This window comes from Hermetia illucens, chromosome 2, assembly GCF_905115235.1.
Source record: "Hermetia illucens chromosome 2, iHerIll2.2.curated.20191125, whole genome shotgun sequence".
Lineage (NCBI taxonomy): Eukaryota > Metazoa > Arthropoda > Insecta > Diptera > Stratiomyidae > Hermetia > Hermetia illucens.
In genome coordinates, this window is record NC_051850.1 from 84,093,228 (window position 1) to 84,110,767 (window position 17,540).

Below are 17,540 nucleotides of genomic sequence, written 5' to 3' on the forward strand. Positions count from 1 at the left end.
GCTCATGCTCAAGGGCAAAACAATTTGAAATCGTGTGTACTCGCACTGATTTCCCCCCTCGAGGGGCAAGGGGGAGTGAGGTAGCTGTCTAGTATCTAACTGTGACCACACCATCGAAAACGCCTGTCTTGAAATTTTTCCACGATCGATGCAAACCCATATCGATCGCGGATATTCTCATTTCAAACGTAATCAAAACGTGTCACGCCGCCAGTGCAATGCAACATCTTAGTCCACATTACCGCAAGACGCCGTTCATTGCCCTTCATAGTCGGCCAACACTCAGAACTATATATGCAATAAATTTGGCACCTCATCCAGGTTGCATTAATGCGTGAAACAATTTCATTACCCAGCTCTCCATTGGCTGATAGCATTGACTCGAAATATTTAAATCGCTGAGTTCTGGCAATGGCAGTAACCTACCCTTCGAGATACTTAAATCGCTCAGTTCTGGCAATGGCAGCAACCTGCCCAGAATTGAGCGATTTCAATATCTCGGGTCAATGCTATAAGCCAATGGAGAACTACGTTGTGCTCCTCACATAGGGAAACACAAAACCTTTTATACCTGAAGCGCCCAGCTTCCGGTTTCCCGACTTGTTTGTTTATAATTAAGTAACCTTGGTTGGATGTCAGGATGAGATATTTGATGAGCGAAATTTACGAAACGTTTCTCATGCAGCAAACATTATTGCGGATTTAGTTACTTCTCGATTTTTTTTATTTCAATAGGTTGAATTTATCTCAACAATAATTATTTATTAAATAAAATAATAAAAAACTCAGAGGTCAAGATACTTTATAGCACTTTAGGAGAAATCACCTAAAATCGAGAAACGTATAACACTGGTTTAAACATTTTAATTTTTGGTGAAAAACCTATTTTCTCTGTAAAGTAATTTCTTCAAATACAAGGCGATGATTAGAACAATTCTATTGCTTCACATTTTTTAATATGGGATATACCAATTTTTTTACCTAGCCGCAAAAGACTATAAAAAACAAGTCAGGAAACGGGAAGCTAAGCGTTTCAGTTATGAAAGGTTTTGTGTATTGCTTACATAAGCATATTTGAGGTATTTGTCCCATTTGTACCTAGCTCGTAATGTTTATGCATCTAGTTTGTCAGACCATTCGTTTTAGTATGATACTGACATTCAGCGTCTTAATAATAATAAATTTGCACAAAAGTGATAATTTCGGTTGTCTGGCGTCCTGACCTATACCATCGCTCCATCTTAGGCAGGGTCTGCCTCGTCTTCTTTTTCTACCATAGATATTGTCCTTATAGACTTTCCGGGTGGGATCATCCTCATCCATACGGATTAAGTGACCCGCCCACCGTAACCTATTGAGCCGGATTTTATCCACAACCGGACGATAATGATATCGCTCATAGATTTCGTCATTGTGTAGACTACGGAATCGTCCATCCCCATGTAGGGGGCCAAAAACTCTTCGGAGGATTCTTCTCTCGAACGCGACCAAGAGTTCACAATTTTTCTTGCTAAGAACCCAAGTTTCTGAGCAATACATGAGGACTGGCAAGATCATAGTCTTGTACAGTAAGAACTTTGACCCTATGGTGAGACGTTTCGAGCGAAACAGTCTTTGTAAGCTGAAATAGGCTCTGTTGGCTGACAACAACCGTGCGCGGATTTCATCATCGTAGTTGTTATCGATTGTGATTTTCGACCCTAGATAGGAGAAATTGTCAACGGTCTCAAAGTTGTATTCTCCTATCCTTATTCTTCCTGTTTGACCAGTGCGGTTTGATGTTGTTGGTTGATTCGTCTTCGGTGCTGACGTTGTCACCATATATTTTGTCTTGCCTTCATTGATGTGCAGCCCAAGATCTCGCGCTGAATGCCGCCTGCTCGATCTGGATGAAGGCAGTTTGTACGTCTCGGGTGGTTCTTCCCATGATGTCGATATCGTCAGCATAGGCCAGTAGTTGGGGGGACTTGAAGAGGATCGTACCTCTTGCATTTACCTCAGCATTGCGAATCACTTTCTCCAGGGCCAGGTTAAAGAGGACGCATGATAGGGCATCCCCTTGTCGTAGACCGTTGTTGATGTCGAATGGTTTTGAGAGTGATCCTGCTGCTTTTATTCGGCCTCGAACATTGGTTAGGGTCAGCCTAATCAGTGTTATTAATTTCGTCGGGATACCGAATTCTCTCATGGCCGTGTACAGTTTTACCCTGGCTATACTATCATAGGCGGCTTTAAAATCGATGAACAGATGGTGCAACTGTTGTCCATATTCCAACAGTTTTTCCATCGCTAGCCGCAGAGAGAAAATCTGATCTGTTGCTGATTTGCCTGGAGTGACGCCTCTTTGGTATGGGCCAATGATGTTCTGGGCGTATGGGGCTAACCGGCCTAGCAAGATAGTGGAGAATATCTTATAGATAGTACTCAGCAACGTGATACCTTTATAATTGCTGCACTGTGTGATATCTCCCTTTTTATGTATGAGACAGATAATGCCTCGTTGCCAATCGTCAGGCATTGATTCGCTGTCCCATACCTTGAGCACAAGTTGATGAACCACTTGGTGTAACTGGTCGCATCCATATTTAACCAACTTGACTGTAATTCCATCGGCTCCTGGCGACTTGTGATTTTTTAGCCGATGAATTGCACGGATTGTTTCTCCTAAACTTGGTGGTGGTAGTATTTGTCCGTCGTCTTCAGTTAGCGGGAACTCCAAGTCATCTGTCGGAAATCAGATTTCCTTCTTTGTCTCGGCAGGATGAGCATCGAGGTGTATAAGGCTTCATCCTGCTGACTTGGTGGTAAAACTTGCGCGCCTGGTCCGGTTGCTCCCTTTACTTTTCTAGTTCACAGACTTGTTGGTTCTCTCAGGCTTCCTTTTTCCGTCTGTGAAGTCGCTTCTCCGCTCGACGAAGTTCGTGATAAGTCTCTGCGCGTGCCCGCGCTCTTTGAGAATGCAACATTACTCGGTATGCAGCATTGTTCCGTTCCGTTGCTGGCTTACATTCATCGTCAAACCAGCCGCTCCGACTCCTTTTGCGACTGGGGCCAAGTATGCTTGTGGCCGTACCCATGATAACGTTCTTCAGGTGATTGTGAAGATCGTTTGTTGATGCTTTATCTCCAGATCCTCTGTTGACTGCGGTTATTGCGGCATCCATTTCCCTCTTATAAGTGTCGCGGAGGGTTGTGTTGTGGATGGTTTCAGTATTCACTCTCACCTGATTGTCAGAGGGGATTCTAGGTGGTGTTGTTATTCGAGCTCGGAGCACCATGCCAACGAGATAATGATCCGAGTCTATATTGGCCCCTCTATATGTTCTGACATTCATCAAGGCTGAGAGGTGGCGGCGCTCGATCAACACGTGGACAATTTGGTTGAAAGTGGTCCCGACTAGAGAGGCCCATGTATGTTTGTAAACCGCTTTCCGCGCAAACCAGGTACTTCCAACAACCATTTCGTGTGACCCTGCTAATTGAATAATCCGCAGTCCGTTATCATTTGTTTTTTCGTGTAAGCTATGGGAGCCAACGTATCGCCTGAATACGGGCTCCTTCCCTACTTGGCTGTTAAAATCCCCAAGTATGACTTTAATATCATATCTGGGACAGGCTTCGAGGGTTCGTTCTACTGCCTCGTAGAAGGTATCCTTCTCCGACTCTGCAGTCTCCTCTGTAGGGGCGTGAACGTTTATGAAGCTTATATTTCTAAACTTGCCTCGCAAGCGCAGAGTGCATAGCCGTTCGCTTATGTTTTCAAAGCCGATAACAGCAGGCTGACTAAGAAACCTACTCCGAGCACATTGTTTACTGGATGACCGCTATAACATATGGTGTAGTGGCTCTTCTCCAGGAAACCGGTTCCTGTCCATCGCATCTCTTGCACCGCTGTTATATCAGCCCTATATTGGGACAGGGTATCGGCTAGCTGCTGGTCAGCTTCATCTCTGTACAGGGAGCGCACGTTCCATGAGAAAATGCGCAAATCGTTGATCCGTTGTCGTTGCCAGGTCTGTCGTTTTAAAGTCCGCCCTGTCCGAGGCTCCTGTTGTGGCTTCGTAACAAGTTGTTTTCCGTCTGCAGCTTTTCGTTAAGAAAGATCTCCCAGCGGTCACCACGTGGAGATGGAGATAGGGTTTGGTAGTAGAGCTTTTGGTATTAATACAGCAGGGGTTTCCCAGGTTTTATGCTCCATCGTGGTTACCAATCCACGTTTCGCCCTGGGACCTATACTACCCTTTGACCTATATTACTGCAATTTAAAGTATTTTCGCAGGAAATTTTCTTAAAAAATATATTTATTTTGAATATATTATTAATTCTAGTTAAGTAGGTATTGATATGGAGAGTATTTTGACAAATTTTTCATATATTTGGGTTGGATAGTTTCTTAGAACGTGACCTTGAAGTGACTGACCCACTTCGGACCCCCGCATCCTCCCCTTTGTAGCCGATGCCATAACGATTTCAGAAAGTACTGATCGAGGCCTTTCATTTGATACTCCACACAATTATATTTGGTGAAACAAAAATGTACACTTCCTTTTAAACTCAACGCGGAAATAGGTTACTTATTGCATGCAAAGGGACTCATAGGTCCCACTTGTCTACCGAATTTTGTATCAATAGGAATAACGGTTTCTGTGATAATAGGTGTGACAGGCTGACAGACGGACGAACGGACAGACAGACATACAGTAAACCGTTTTTAAGATCGCAGTGCGTTCTGCGCATCTGTTAATGTATTGTGTGTCGTCTTTCTATAGCACTTGTATGTGCGCGAACATATGTAGCAAGTCAACCAGTTACAAACCACCAATAGCAAATTTATAAAGTGAATGTCACTTATTATTCGGATTGCCACCGTGTGCGATTGATTTTGGCACCAAGTTGGAAAATTTTTATACAAACGCACCACGTGCACTAATACCATCACACAAATGAAAAGAAATACCAATGAAGATGCGCAGAACGTTCTTGCCACCTTTGGGGACAAATGATGTTCGCAAAAAATGAGAAATACCGAAATCGAAATGTTTTAAAACAACATATTTGCATTATTTTGGATTCTCAATGAGTAATCAAAATAAAAAGTGATCCAAATGTTTTTTCGAAAGTTGTAGGCTTACCCTTATACACTCGACTTGATGGGAAAATATCACTTCCGAATTATGACATGATATCGATTCTACTGGCGGTCAAAGGGTAGAACAGATCTCTGGACGAAAACGTGGATTGGTACCCACAAGGGAGCATAAAACCTGGAAAATGTCTGCTGAACCAACACCAACAGCTCTACTATTAAACGCTATCTCAACCTCCACGTGATGATTGTTGAGAGTTTCTTTTTAATGACAAACTGCAGACGGAGAAGGATGAAGGTGAGTCTCCCACGCATAAAAACGGAAGAAATTGTACCAACTGTTCCTCCGGGTTGGGTAGGGCTAACAACCATACATGCAGAACAACTTGTTACGAAGCCACGGAGGAAGCCTCGGACAGGATGGATCTTACGAACAATGATTTGTGCACTTTGTTATGGAACGTGCACTGCCTGATTGAATGCTGTCGAGCAGCAAGCCGATTCCCTATTAAAAAAAAGACTGATGTAACAGGGTTATGAGAGGTGAATTGGACAGGGACTGTTTTGCTCGGGAAGAGCCACTACACCAGCGCTACAGCGCTAGATGCGCTTTCACTGTCTTGTCAAAAATCTGGAAATACAGTTATCTCAACACCAAGAAGTTAAGACTGCTCCGTGCTAGTGTTCTTTCTGTGTTACTATATAGGAGTATCACATAGAAAGTGAACCGCACTGTTATTCAAAATTTCCAAGACTTCGTGAAGATTTGTCTGCATCATATCATCAGAGTACGCTGGCCTGATACTCTTCTTCTTTTTCTTCAGCCTTTGTCCCGTTCACAAGCGGGGTCGGCTCGTCGTGATCGGCTTCGCCATTTGGCTCTATTGAATGCCTGATCTGGGTGCAATCTCGAGGCTGGCCTGATACTATTACAAAAAAAAACGCGCGCGTGTTCGGAAGTGGCAGTGGATCGGTCACACGTTAATGAGAGACGACAATTGCATTGGTGAGTGGTCAAAAGGTAATATAGGTCCCAGGGCGAAACGTGGATTGGTAACCACGATGGAGCATAAAACCTGGGAAACGCCTGCTGAACCAACACCAACAGCTCTACTACTAAACCCTATCTCCACCTCCACGTGGTGACCGCTGGGAGCTCTTTTTTAACGAAAAGCTGCAGACGGACAGGGTCAAGGCGAGTCTCCCGCCCCTAAAAACGGAACAAATTGTACCAACTAGTCCTCCAAGTTGGGGGTTGGCCAGGGCTGACAACCCTACACGGAAAACAACATGTTACGAAGCCACGGAAGGAGCCTCGGACTGGACAGATTACGGACAGATTATACAACGACGAACCCGGCAACGAGAACGGAATAACGATTTGCGCTCCCTGTGCAGAGATGAAGCTGATGAGCAGCTAGCCGATATCCTGTCCCAATATAGGGCTAATGTAACAGCGTTACAGGAGATACGTTGGACAGGGACCGGTTTCCTGGAGGAGAGCCACTACATCATATATCATAGTGGCCATCAAGTAAACCATGTGCTCGGAGTAGGTTTCTTAGTCAGCCAAAAAATGAATCGTGCTGTTATCGGCTTTGAAAGCATAAGCGAACGGCTATGCACTCTGCGCTTGCGAGGCAAGTTTAGAAATATAAGCCTCATTAACGTTCACGCCCCTACAGAGGAGACTGCAGAGTCGGAGAAGGATACCTTCTACGAGGTAATAGAACGAACCCTCGAAGCCTGTCTCAGATATGATATCAAAATCATACTTGGGGATTTTAACAGCCAAGTAGGGAAGGGGCCCGTATTCAGGCGATTCGCTGGCTCCCATAGCTTACACGAAAATACAAATGATAACGGACTGCGGATTATTCAATGAGCACTATCACACAAAATGGTTGTTGGAAGAACCTGGTTTGCGCGGAAAGCGGTTCACAAACATACATGGGCCTCTCCAGACGGGACCCCTTTTAACCAAATTGACCACGTGTTGATCGAACGCCGCCACCTCTCAGCCTTGATGAATGTCAGAACATATAGGGGGGCCAATATAGACTCGGATCACTATCCCGTTGGCATGGTGTTCCGAGCTCGAATAACAACACCACCCAGAATCTCCTCTGACAATCAGGTGAGAGTGAACACTGAAGCCATCCACAACACAACCCTCCACGACACCGATAAGACGGAAATGAATGCCGCAATAACCGCAGTCAACAGAGGATCTGGAGATAAAGCATCAACAAACGATCTTCACAATCACCTGAAGAACGTTATCATGGGTACGGCCACAAGCATACTTGGCCCCAGCCGCAAAAAGAGTCGGAACTGTTGGTTTGACGATGAATATAAGCTAGCAACGGAACGGAAGAATGCTGCATATCGAGTAATGTTGCATTCTCAAAGAACGCGGGCACGCGCAGAGGCTTATCACGAACTCCGTCTAGTGGAGAAATGACTTCACAGACGGAGAAAGGAAGCCTGAGAGAACCAACAAGTCTGTGAACTAGAAAAGTTCAGGGAGCAACCGCACCAGGCGCGGAAGTTATGGAATATCGAGGCGACCAGTTACATCAAGTGGTTCATCAACTTGTGTTCAAGGTATGGGACAGTGAATCAATGCCTGACGATTGACAATGAGGCATTATCTATCTCATACATAAAAAGGGAGATATCACACAGTGGAGCAATTATAGCGGTATCATGTTCCTGAGTACCATCTATAAGATATTCTCCACTATCTTGCTAGGTCGGATAGCCCCATACGTCCAGAACATCATTGGCCCATACCAAAGAGACTTCACTCCAGGCAAATCAGAAACAGATCAGATTTTCTCTCTGCGGCAAGCAATAGAAAAACTGTTGGAATATGGACAACAGTTACACCATCTATTCATCGACTTTAAAACCGCCTATGATAGCATAGCCAGGGTAAAACTGTACACGGCCATGAGAGAATTCGGCATCCCGACGAAATTAATAACACTGACTAGGCTGACCCTGACCAATGTGCGAGGCCAGATAAAAGCAACAGGATCACTTTCAAGACCATTCGACATCACCAACGGTCTACGACAAGGGGATGCCCTATTATGGGTCCTCTTTAACCTGGCCCTGGAGAAAGTGATTCGTGATGCTGAGGTAAATGCAAGAGGTACGATCCTCTTTAAATCCGCCCAATTACTGGCCTATGCTGACGACATCGACATCATGCTACCTAAGACCGATGGTCTTTCAGGTGAGCTATCCTCTAATAGACCCATATCCTTTCTAAACACTAAAGAGTAGTCCATAAGAGATTACTCCCGGTTGTTGAGAGCCAAGGAACCCTTTCATATCAGAAGAATGGGTTCTAGATCAATTATTTATGCTATCAAATTGGTTTCTGGCTTAGCTGAGAACTCGGTTAACGGAAGTGGTAGTTCCAAGAAATATTACGTTTTGGTGACTCTGGACGTGAGAAATGCATTCAATTCGGCCAGTTGAAGCTTAATATGGAAGTTCTTCATAACGATCGGTGCCCCCGCCTATCTCACTACTATTGTTGATGACGGACCCCAGGAGTATAGTGTTAGTGCGAGTGCCTCACAGGGCTGCGTACTACTTTGGAGCATTATGTACAATAGTGTATTTACACTTTCAATTCTGGGAGAGGCCACGGTGGTGGGCTGCGTCGATGATACAGTATTGCTTGATGATGGTCACAAAGTATCCAGAGAGTGCTGAGTTATTCCCATGTGAAATAATCAATGTTGTTAACCCCTGATTAGAGAGCGCTGCGCTGACACTTGCGGAGAAAAAACAAACGCAAATTGTGTTCATTAACAAGCGCCGGGAGCGAAATTACGCTCGTATTAGAATTGGCAATGACATTACCACTTCCAAGCCAACCGAAAACGCTGATTGATGTAGTGAGGAGGATGCTAGCATCCCAGGAGGATCGGGGTGCAGTCAATTCAATGATCACATCGATCCAGAGTAAACCGCGAAACGTGGTGTATAGAAAAAAGGAGACTTAGTTGAAGTAAGCTAACACCGCCTCGGTATTATATGGTGGTCCCAGGTGAGGCATGGTTTAAGTGAATTAAAATCTCACACACCAGTGGGTCCAGGCTAGTGTCTTTTGAAGATTAAAAAAGTACACAGACAGCCAAAAACGGATTTTAAGGGCTGTTTTAGCGTAAAAGTTTATGTAGAATCAAATTTTCGAATTTTAAATAGTTTTGAAGGGGTGGGGGTTTAGAGAACACAACATCTTATATGAGAACACAACAACTTATACGAGATAGAGTCTAAATGTGATACAAATACTACATCAGTGAGAGAGGCGAAGTTTTTATTTTGACTTTGTAATAAACACTTCTATGAATGTTTAAAAAATCCTCGAAAAAGTACTCAAAAAATTGAACTTTTGCACTAGGATAGCCTCTTAATATGGTTTTATTTTACATAAAATCCTGCATGCCTATTTTCCTCCAGATTCAATTAAATTTGAGTTTTTTTTTATCCAGGAAAATTTCATAGATTTGCAAATACGTACTTGTCTTCTTTTTCAGTACCGCGATTCGAAAAAATGTAATTTTAGTAAAGTTGAGAGGAAAGAATTGGATTTTAATTAAATTTATTACTTTACTGAAACACCCTTTGGTGGAGTATAGCGCGTCAACGACATCTACTCCCCATCGTTAGCGGTTATCTGAAATGGGCTCCAGCTCCTTCACGATTTCGTAAGGTGTCTGCACTCTTTCTCTACTGTTCTGCGCCAAGTGCCTTCGAAACGACCCACTCATGGGCTATCTTGGCAGAGTCGATTTCATTACATAGCACAGTCAGCAAATCAATTGCCGCCCCTCCTTAATGTATAACCTATTATCCACTGCCACTTCAGCCTTCCGATCACAACGCATAAGGGTGTCAGGCATGTGCGCCAACCAAGTTCTTCGTTTGTAATAATATCAGACCAGCATACCTCGATAATACGATGCAAACAGGCTTGGAGCTAAAAATGGGGATCACTTTCCATGTGATACTCCCATATAGCAAAACAGAAAGAACACTTGCATAGAAAAGTTTCAACTTGATCTTGGTGTTGATATTAGCTATTTAGCTATTAATCTGTTGGGCAACGTCCAATTGGGTACCACCGAGGGAAGAAACCACACTTCCCAGATATAAAAATTTATTAATGCCTTCGATGCTCTTTCTATTAATGCAGATGGGGAAAGTTTTGTTGGTGTTTATCTTATCCAACTCTGTTTGCCTTATAAGTTTTATAAAGGTAGTTCGTTTTAAGTAAAACAATTAAAAGAAAAAGTTTCCAGTTTAACTATAGATTTATTGTTCTTCCCTGTGCATTGCAGGCTCTTTGGGGATACTTCATCAGCTACGAATAGATAAGGAAATTCTTGCATTGTATTTGGCAATGGGGATGGAGCTGGTATATTTAACTTACTCTTGTCATACATCTTGTCTGGATTTCAATAGCAACATGTTTGCCGTCTAAAGTTACTAGGCAATTCCTGAACTGGTATTTTTCGCTAATATCAGAAGCAATCTGCTTCTATTCCTCCTCTGTTGAGGGCATCTGTAATGTAAGATATAAACACATTAGGATAACATGACTATTATGATCTACACATTAATAATATCCGCTACTTTCTTTTCAATTTTCTTGATAATGAAACAATTTTCTCATTCAGCGCTTCCTGTTTCGACTCCTTTTCGAAGCATGGATATCATTATTGCCAGAGAGCGTTTTTCCGTTCCATAGTTCTGTTTCAAATTGGAAATTTAAAGTCAAAACGCATATATTATAATAATTTATTATAAACTTTGGAAATGGATATGTTTTTTATGATGTTGTTGAAAAACAAAACCTTATTGAATACTGAATGCATTTACATTACGAGTTAGGTACAAACGCCTACTCAAATACTCGTAAATACTAAATACATAGAGCTTTTCATACCTGAACCGTTCAGCTTCCGGTTTCTCCACTTGTTATTTAAACGTTCATTTTTGTAAACAAACAAAAGACACAATCAATTTAATATTTATCGTTGTGTTTGAAATAAAAACTAATTGGAAACTTTGAACTGCTACTCTCTTTTCCAACCCCTCGCGTGGTATGTATCTGTTTTGTTCAGATTTTTAGGCCGTAGAACATAAGACGATCTTCGAAATCAGCTTAGTTATGAGCTATCTGAATAGAGCAGTATGTAGGTCGCCTGGGGGTTGAATGTCGCATGTGGAAGATGAATGCCAAGAGGGCGCTTCCTTGATGAACACCGAGATAAACACGACGCGGTTTTGCTATGCCTGCCATACTAATTACGTGATAACAGTCGTAACGCCTACGAAAGCCTATACAATGGCAAACAGCGGGCGAACACTCGATTGTATTCAAACCTACGTAGTTGCAATTGTCCATTATTTAAAAAAACTAACCAAAAACTCTTTTTTCAAATAAGTTAAAAAGTAATATAGTAAGCTTAATTAGAATAGTAATTTAGATTTATAATAATATACAAGTTTTCAATAAAACCTGAGAGAGGGAACAAGTGCTTCTTGAAATATCGGTATTTGCAAATATAATAACTAACACTAGTGGAAAAACCAAAATAAGTTTAAATTATTTCAAATGAATCATTATGATTGTTTATTATTATTGGCATGAAGTTAGGTGCCCCTGTAGCTTATAAGAGGGCAACTTATTACTGTGCCTTTCATAAATAAATCACCAAATCAATCAATTTCAGTTTATTTTTCTAGCACACACTGTGAAACTGGTACATTTCGCTCAGCATCCAACGTGACTTCTACCAGTGCGGGAGAGCGAGCAGAGTGCTCGACAGATGACACACGGCTCTGTCAACTCTCGACAAATTGCTCACCGCACTGCACTTCCTCGCTCGCATGACAGTTGAGCGCGTCATGTGATTCCCGAGTGGCTATTGCGCCGTGCGCCATTCATTGCATTCGCTGCTCGCACTGTGCGTGCGTGGTTCATCCAGGAATTGAAACGGGAGAGCGACTTCGTTGGAGTTCCCCTCTCCTGCCGTTCAACTACAACCGGAGTCCCTTTCCTGTCACTGGAAGCGGGAGAACAAGTGCGGTCGTATCCCATGCCTGAAGCTATCGCAGACATGTTTCGCAAGCGATTGTTGAGTGAGAGCAGTCGGCGACAGCGGCGTGTGCGGTGGTGGTGAGAGAGAGGCGAGAGCGTGCCGTGCCGCGCGAGTTGAAAGAAAGCGTTGAAGGTGGCTGGAGTGCATCGCGCGAATTGATTGTCGCTCGGCTATCACAGTACTAGAAGCTGGTTGGCCGGAGGTGGATGTCGGACATCGTTTACGAGTGAAGGACGCGAGGTCGAGCGCGGGCGCGGGTGAATTTTGTGTCGCCTTCAATCATCTTTTTCTGGGCAGATCGAGTGAAGTGCTTGTTTTTGCCGTGACGCGGTCGGGAATGTGTACTCCACGAGGGAATTCCAGAGCCTGCTCTTGCAGTGAAAACGTGAAACCCGTTTTGAGTTCGTAATTAGTGGCCGCGCAACGAGCATCGTCCTATTTTCGTTGTCGGCCGAGAGGAAGGCGAGAGGCGTCGTCTTGGTCGGCATCCCTTGTGGTTTGTGTCCTGTGCGTGGTCCAATGCACTTTCGCCTAGCGTTCACGTCAGTAAACTACTGTCAAAGAAAGCGGTGTGCCAGTGAAATTTGTCTTTTCGCTTTCGCAGCCAGTCACCTGCGAATCATATGTGCCTCCGCAGATGCGGAGTGAAAAGTTTCATCTCCGAGATTCGTTCCACTGAGTGCTGTGAAAGTGCAGTGATTTCTGCTGTCATTCTCGGAAGCTATTCGAGTGGGTGAGCGGTCCGCGGCGTGGCCCATCGGGTGTCAGCTGTGATCTCGGGCGGTACCAGTTCCGAAAACGAACCACGATCTGCATAGCTGAAGCAGCAATTCCAGGTAAGAGAAGAACATTCCCGTTAACATTGTTTGGGTCTGAGAACACGAACTCGAAGCAAACCAGCAACTAAACTCGAGTGTTCTTCGCCTACGCGTTGGCGCTGGCCACACGCAAATGGCCATGACCTACGTTGGCGGCTACGGTCTGAGGCGGCCTCGAGGCTACACCGAGCATTTTGGGTTCACTGACTTCTTTAGGCCGGGAAGTCTGTTGCCCTCTGTTGCCTTCACCTGGGTCCAAAAAGTCGTGAGTCGTTTGCCGAATTTGAACTTGGCCGCGAACCCAAGTGTCTCCCAACGCTCGGCGGCGTTGCACCGCAACAATGGATAGTATGTGAACAGTTGCTGCCAGTGGGGGTCATTTGTATTCTGTTGAAGTGCCGGGCGTAGACTCCGTTCGTACCCAGTATACCAGGAAATGTGTTCTTTTGGTTTTGGAAAGATTTTACTCGCCCGGCTGCCTTCTCGCCGGTTTTCATCTGCACCATTGGATGTGATTGCATCTTCCTTGACGTCAGTGGATCCGGAATTCCATCTTAATACGTACGTCTCGGGATAGATTCACTTCATGTCGTTGAGTGAACCAAAGCACCATAGTATTTGGCCCACGGTGTTCACGCTCCATTGATGCTAGAAATTCAGATTTTGATGCTTTCACTTTGGCGCCGAGTGGGCCTGAATCTTTCGGAATGGTTTACTTCTATGAGTGCCGCTTGAAATGGTTCTGCCTTTGCTTGAGAATGCGTTCCCAATTTGGTTATTCGGCATTTTGCTACGTGGGAAACGGTCTCCGAAATGCGACTTCGAGCTTCGACTAACGATGGGAAATCTAGTTTGCAACAAATTCATCTTTTTGGCTATAATTAAAAATGTTGTGCGAGTTTAGCATTGCAAGGCTTACGTAATGACGATATATATTGCTGTGTGTTAGAATTTGTTAAAAATTAACCCCATTCCCTTTGCTTCGTCCTATAAATCCAGGTTTTTGTTTGCCTAAAGTTGCTTAGATGAGGAGTAGTATTTGCACAAAATTTTGGGTGGAAACATCCTTGAAAGAAGGAAGCGCGGGTCAGTGAATTTCCATTACTGACACTTAAATTTTAGGTAGTAAACAAACAATGCCAACATTATTCGGATGCTATAGACGCAACTCATTGAAAGATTACATACTGAAGTTTTTGATAACCAAACTCTAACCAGTTCACCTACATTTAGGGTCCCGTTAAATGTTGTACATGGGTAAATTCACAGAGAGTGTATACTACAACGTGAAGTCACGGGAATTCATAGCTTTATTTTAAAATTCTAAAAGCTCTTGTATTTTACCAGCATTTCCAGATCAGCAAGAGAAGAATTCAAAATGTAAAACATGTTTTGCATTAGAAGATTGAGTGTCATTAACCATCAATCGAGATGTGAAACAGTCCCAGAGACTCTTGTAGAAAGTTTTTTAATTTGTCAGTCTTACAACAATATCGTATATAATTCTTTTTTTCTTCGTCGACTGTTAATTTCATCAAGGTCCATTTGATTTCTCTCCGTCTTTCTCATGGATTTTAGATTATATGCAGACCTTGCTTTACCAGTAATTCTGATGACCAATATAAACCTCTTTGAAGAAAACAGCTGAAACTTCTTCATGATTCTGCCACGAAGCTTATGTTGCTGTTTTTTTCGAAGATTCACCTTTCTTGGTGGTCTTGCATGTGATGGGGGTCATTCCCCCGCTCATTATCGCAGCCGGCTTTGAGGCAGATGATACCCATAGAAGTTCGCCGTCCCTGTACTTGTGCAGGTGCTTACTGCCTTGTTAAGGGCATCGGTCCATATCTGCCGTAGAGCAGAACGTACACTCATGAGACGGCATCTCCAGCTAGAAGTAGTGCCTTGAACGTTTGTCATTAATCAACTTAATGCCAAAAATCTTCCTGCAGCCTTGCCCGCTGCTGCTCATTTTCGAATCGAGCATCAATCCAAGGTATGTAGCAGCTCCAGTATGGATCTACTCTGCTATCTCCTTTGGTCTTCCAGCGTCTCATAAAAGTAGAAGTAACCCGGCCCATGGAAAGAATTTTCTTAAGTTGAAGTCTCATTTTAGCTGATCTTCACTCTGTCATTTTGGTGCATGTCTTCTTCCGGTCGTTGGAATGTTTAGATTGTAAGTTTAAGATCAGATGTGCTAGAGTGTCGATTTTGAAATGCTACTTTGGAGAAGCTTTTGTATTTCACCTTAAATTTGTGCACTACGTTGCCCAAAGCTTGTAACACATCCTAGGATATATTTTTTGGACTGGATTATTTCGTGCTATTTATGAAACCGAAGCCGATTCAGAGGAATTACTTTATTTTTAATTATTAAAATGGGTTTACTCTCTGTCTGTCTGTCTATTCGTCACACGCATTTTCCTCGGAGACGGTTATAGTGATTAGCGCCAAATTTGGTAGAAAGATGGGAAGTGTGAACGTTGACGCACGTAGTGAGTTACATCCTTTTACGTCGGATTTGCAAAAGGGAAGTGTACATTTTTTTTTTCATCAAATACAGTCACGTGGGATATCAAATTAAAGGTCTCGGTTAGTACTTTTCGAAGCCGGTCTTAGTTTTCACATTTGTTGGAAAGGTGGGGAGTGCGGGGGTTGAAAGTGATCATTTCTTTAACGAACCCATTCTCGGAAACTACCCGACCGAAAAATCTGAAAAAAATTAGGAAGCTGGACTGTATGGTGCCTAGGCTCCGAAATATCTTCCATATCGATACCTGTTCAAATAGAGTTGATAATAGTACATTATTATAATTTTTAGTAATTGGCAGGAAACCCCCCTTAAGTTCACCCTAGAATTACGAAATTACAATGTAGGCTACAGCATAGAACATGATCTTACCAAATTTGGTGAAAATCGCACTATTAGTAACCAAGTTATAATAGGTCAAAGCTATCGCTGCTGTGCAAATTCAAGACTATGAATATCAATATCACTTGAAAGTGGATATTTTCACATAATGTATGCACATATTACCTGCTAAATACTAATGGGACATGCATACTCAACTCTCTTTATAAAAGAAATACACTAAACCTTTCATATCTGAAGCGTCTAGCTTCCGGTTTCCCGACTTGTTTACTAGATAAGGTGTGCTGAACTAGTAGCTTTTCGAAGACTAGAGAGAATGAGGAGCAGAGTTATTGTTCTGTAGGATATTGTGTCCGATCCTTCTCATATTTGGAAACCGTTGTAATTTCTGAAATCTGCGAAGTTTTGGGATAATAGCCAACATGTATCTCAGTGGTGATTTACATTTAAAGACTTTAAATATATAATAATAATAATCGTTGGTGCAACAATCCATATTGGATCAGGGCTTTGGAGTGTGTTAGAGCAATTCATTCAAGACCATAATGGTACACTACAGGATACCCTATAGGAGGCAATGTGGTCAGCATTGCGCTCGCCCGAGATTATTACCCTGATTTGATTCAGGTACTCATTCACAGCTGAGTCGACTGGTATCCGACGTCAAATCACGATACAAATCGCACTACCACCAGTGAGATTTGAACCGCGACCTTTCACCACGACAGACTTTGTACCGAGAAAAGTCCGTTGATGCAATATTTGATCAACTTCATAGGTAGCTTTACAGCGCCTCTTACCGTTAATCCTCACGGAGGCTTTACGGAGCGATTGCCTTACTCTAGCACTCACTTCATAATTTGCGAATTAATAGTGTCCACTATTAAGAGCATATAGGATATCCCCCACATACCCTACGTCTCTTAAATAATTCGCAAGAATCCAGACTATAGTGACTGGTAGAGTCCTGCTCTTTTCTTGACGTTACATTTTGTTATTTATTTAAAAAAAAATAATTTTTCTGCCAAATTCAATAACAACAACCACTAGATATTTGTGGAAAACCAGCTTGAAGGCGAATCTAATTTTGGGAAGCGTCGGTATTAAAACCATAAGAGGTAATTTTGAACCGGAAAGAATTTCAAAAACTACTAGTGTTCGTTTGATAAGAAAATAAATCTAAATGGAAAGTGCTTAACGAATGTATTGCTGAGGTTTTCATTCCGTAATTGGATGCAAAGAAGTTGTAAATTTATAAAGGATGACAGCGACATTTTCATTTATTGTTCTGGTGTTTCCTTCTTACGGATGGTAGTGCATTAGGTGTAAGTTGCTTTGAAAATAGCTCATAGTTTAGCTGTTATTTGAATAAGATGTTTGGAGTAAGAGTGGGAAAAAGATAAATTATGAAAATTGAAAAATTAATAGAGGTTTTTTAGAAGATTGCTTGCATATTAGATCTAAAGTTACTGATAGTATATTATTATATGTATTTTATAAATTTTCTGAAAAAGCACCATTAATTCATTCTAAGAGAGGACAATAGTAATTTTGGTGAGAATCGTACTATTCATAACGAGGTTATAGTAGTCAAAGTTGTCTCTATTGCGTAAATTTTTTGCTCCCTAAAA

General features: G+C 42.6%; 1 protein-coding gene and 1 long non-coding RNA gene across 2 annotated transcripts in view; one reads left to right on the forward strand and one right to left on the reverse strand.

Moving 5' to 3' along the window:
• Positions 1-10,406: 10,406 nt before the first annotated feature.
• Positions 10,407-17,540, reverse strand: part of LOC119647475 — a 74,135-nt gene continuing 67,001 nt past the window's right edge. Inside the window, exons 3-4 of the long non-coding RNA XR_005248879.1 lie at positions 10,545-10,676; positions 10,407-10,475 (exon numbers count right to left, since the gene is read on the reverse strand). This is a non-coding gene — a long non-coding RNA (uncharacterized LOC119647475). The remainder of the gene's footprint in view (positions 10,476-10,544; positions 10,677-17,540) is intronic.
• Positions 12,037-17,540, forward strand: part of LOC119647474 (beta-1,3-galactosyltransferase 1) — a 119,894-nt gene continuing 114,390 nt past the window's right edge. Inside the window, exon 1 of the mRNA XM_038048413.1 lies at positions 12,037-13,055. The gene's annotated coding sequence lies outside the window, so the exon portion shown is untranslated. The remainder of the gene's footprint in view (positions 13,056-17,540) is intronic.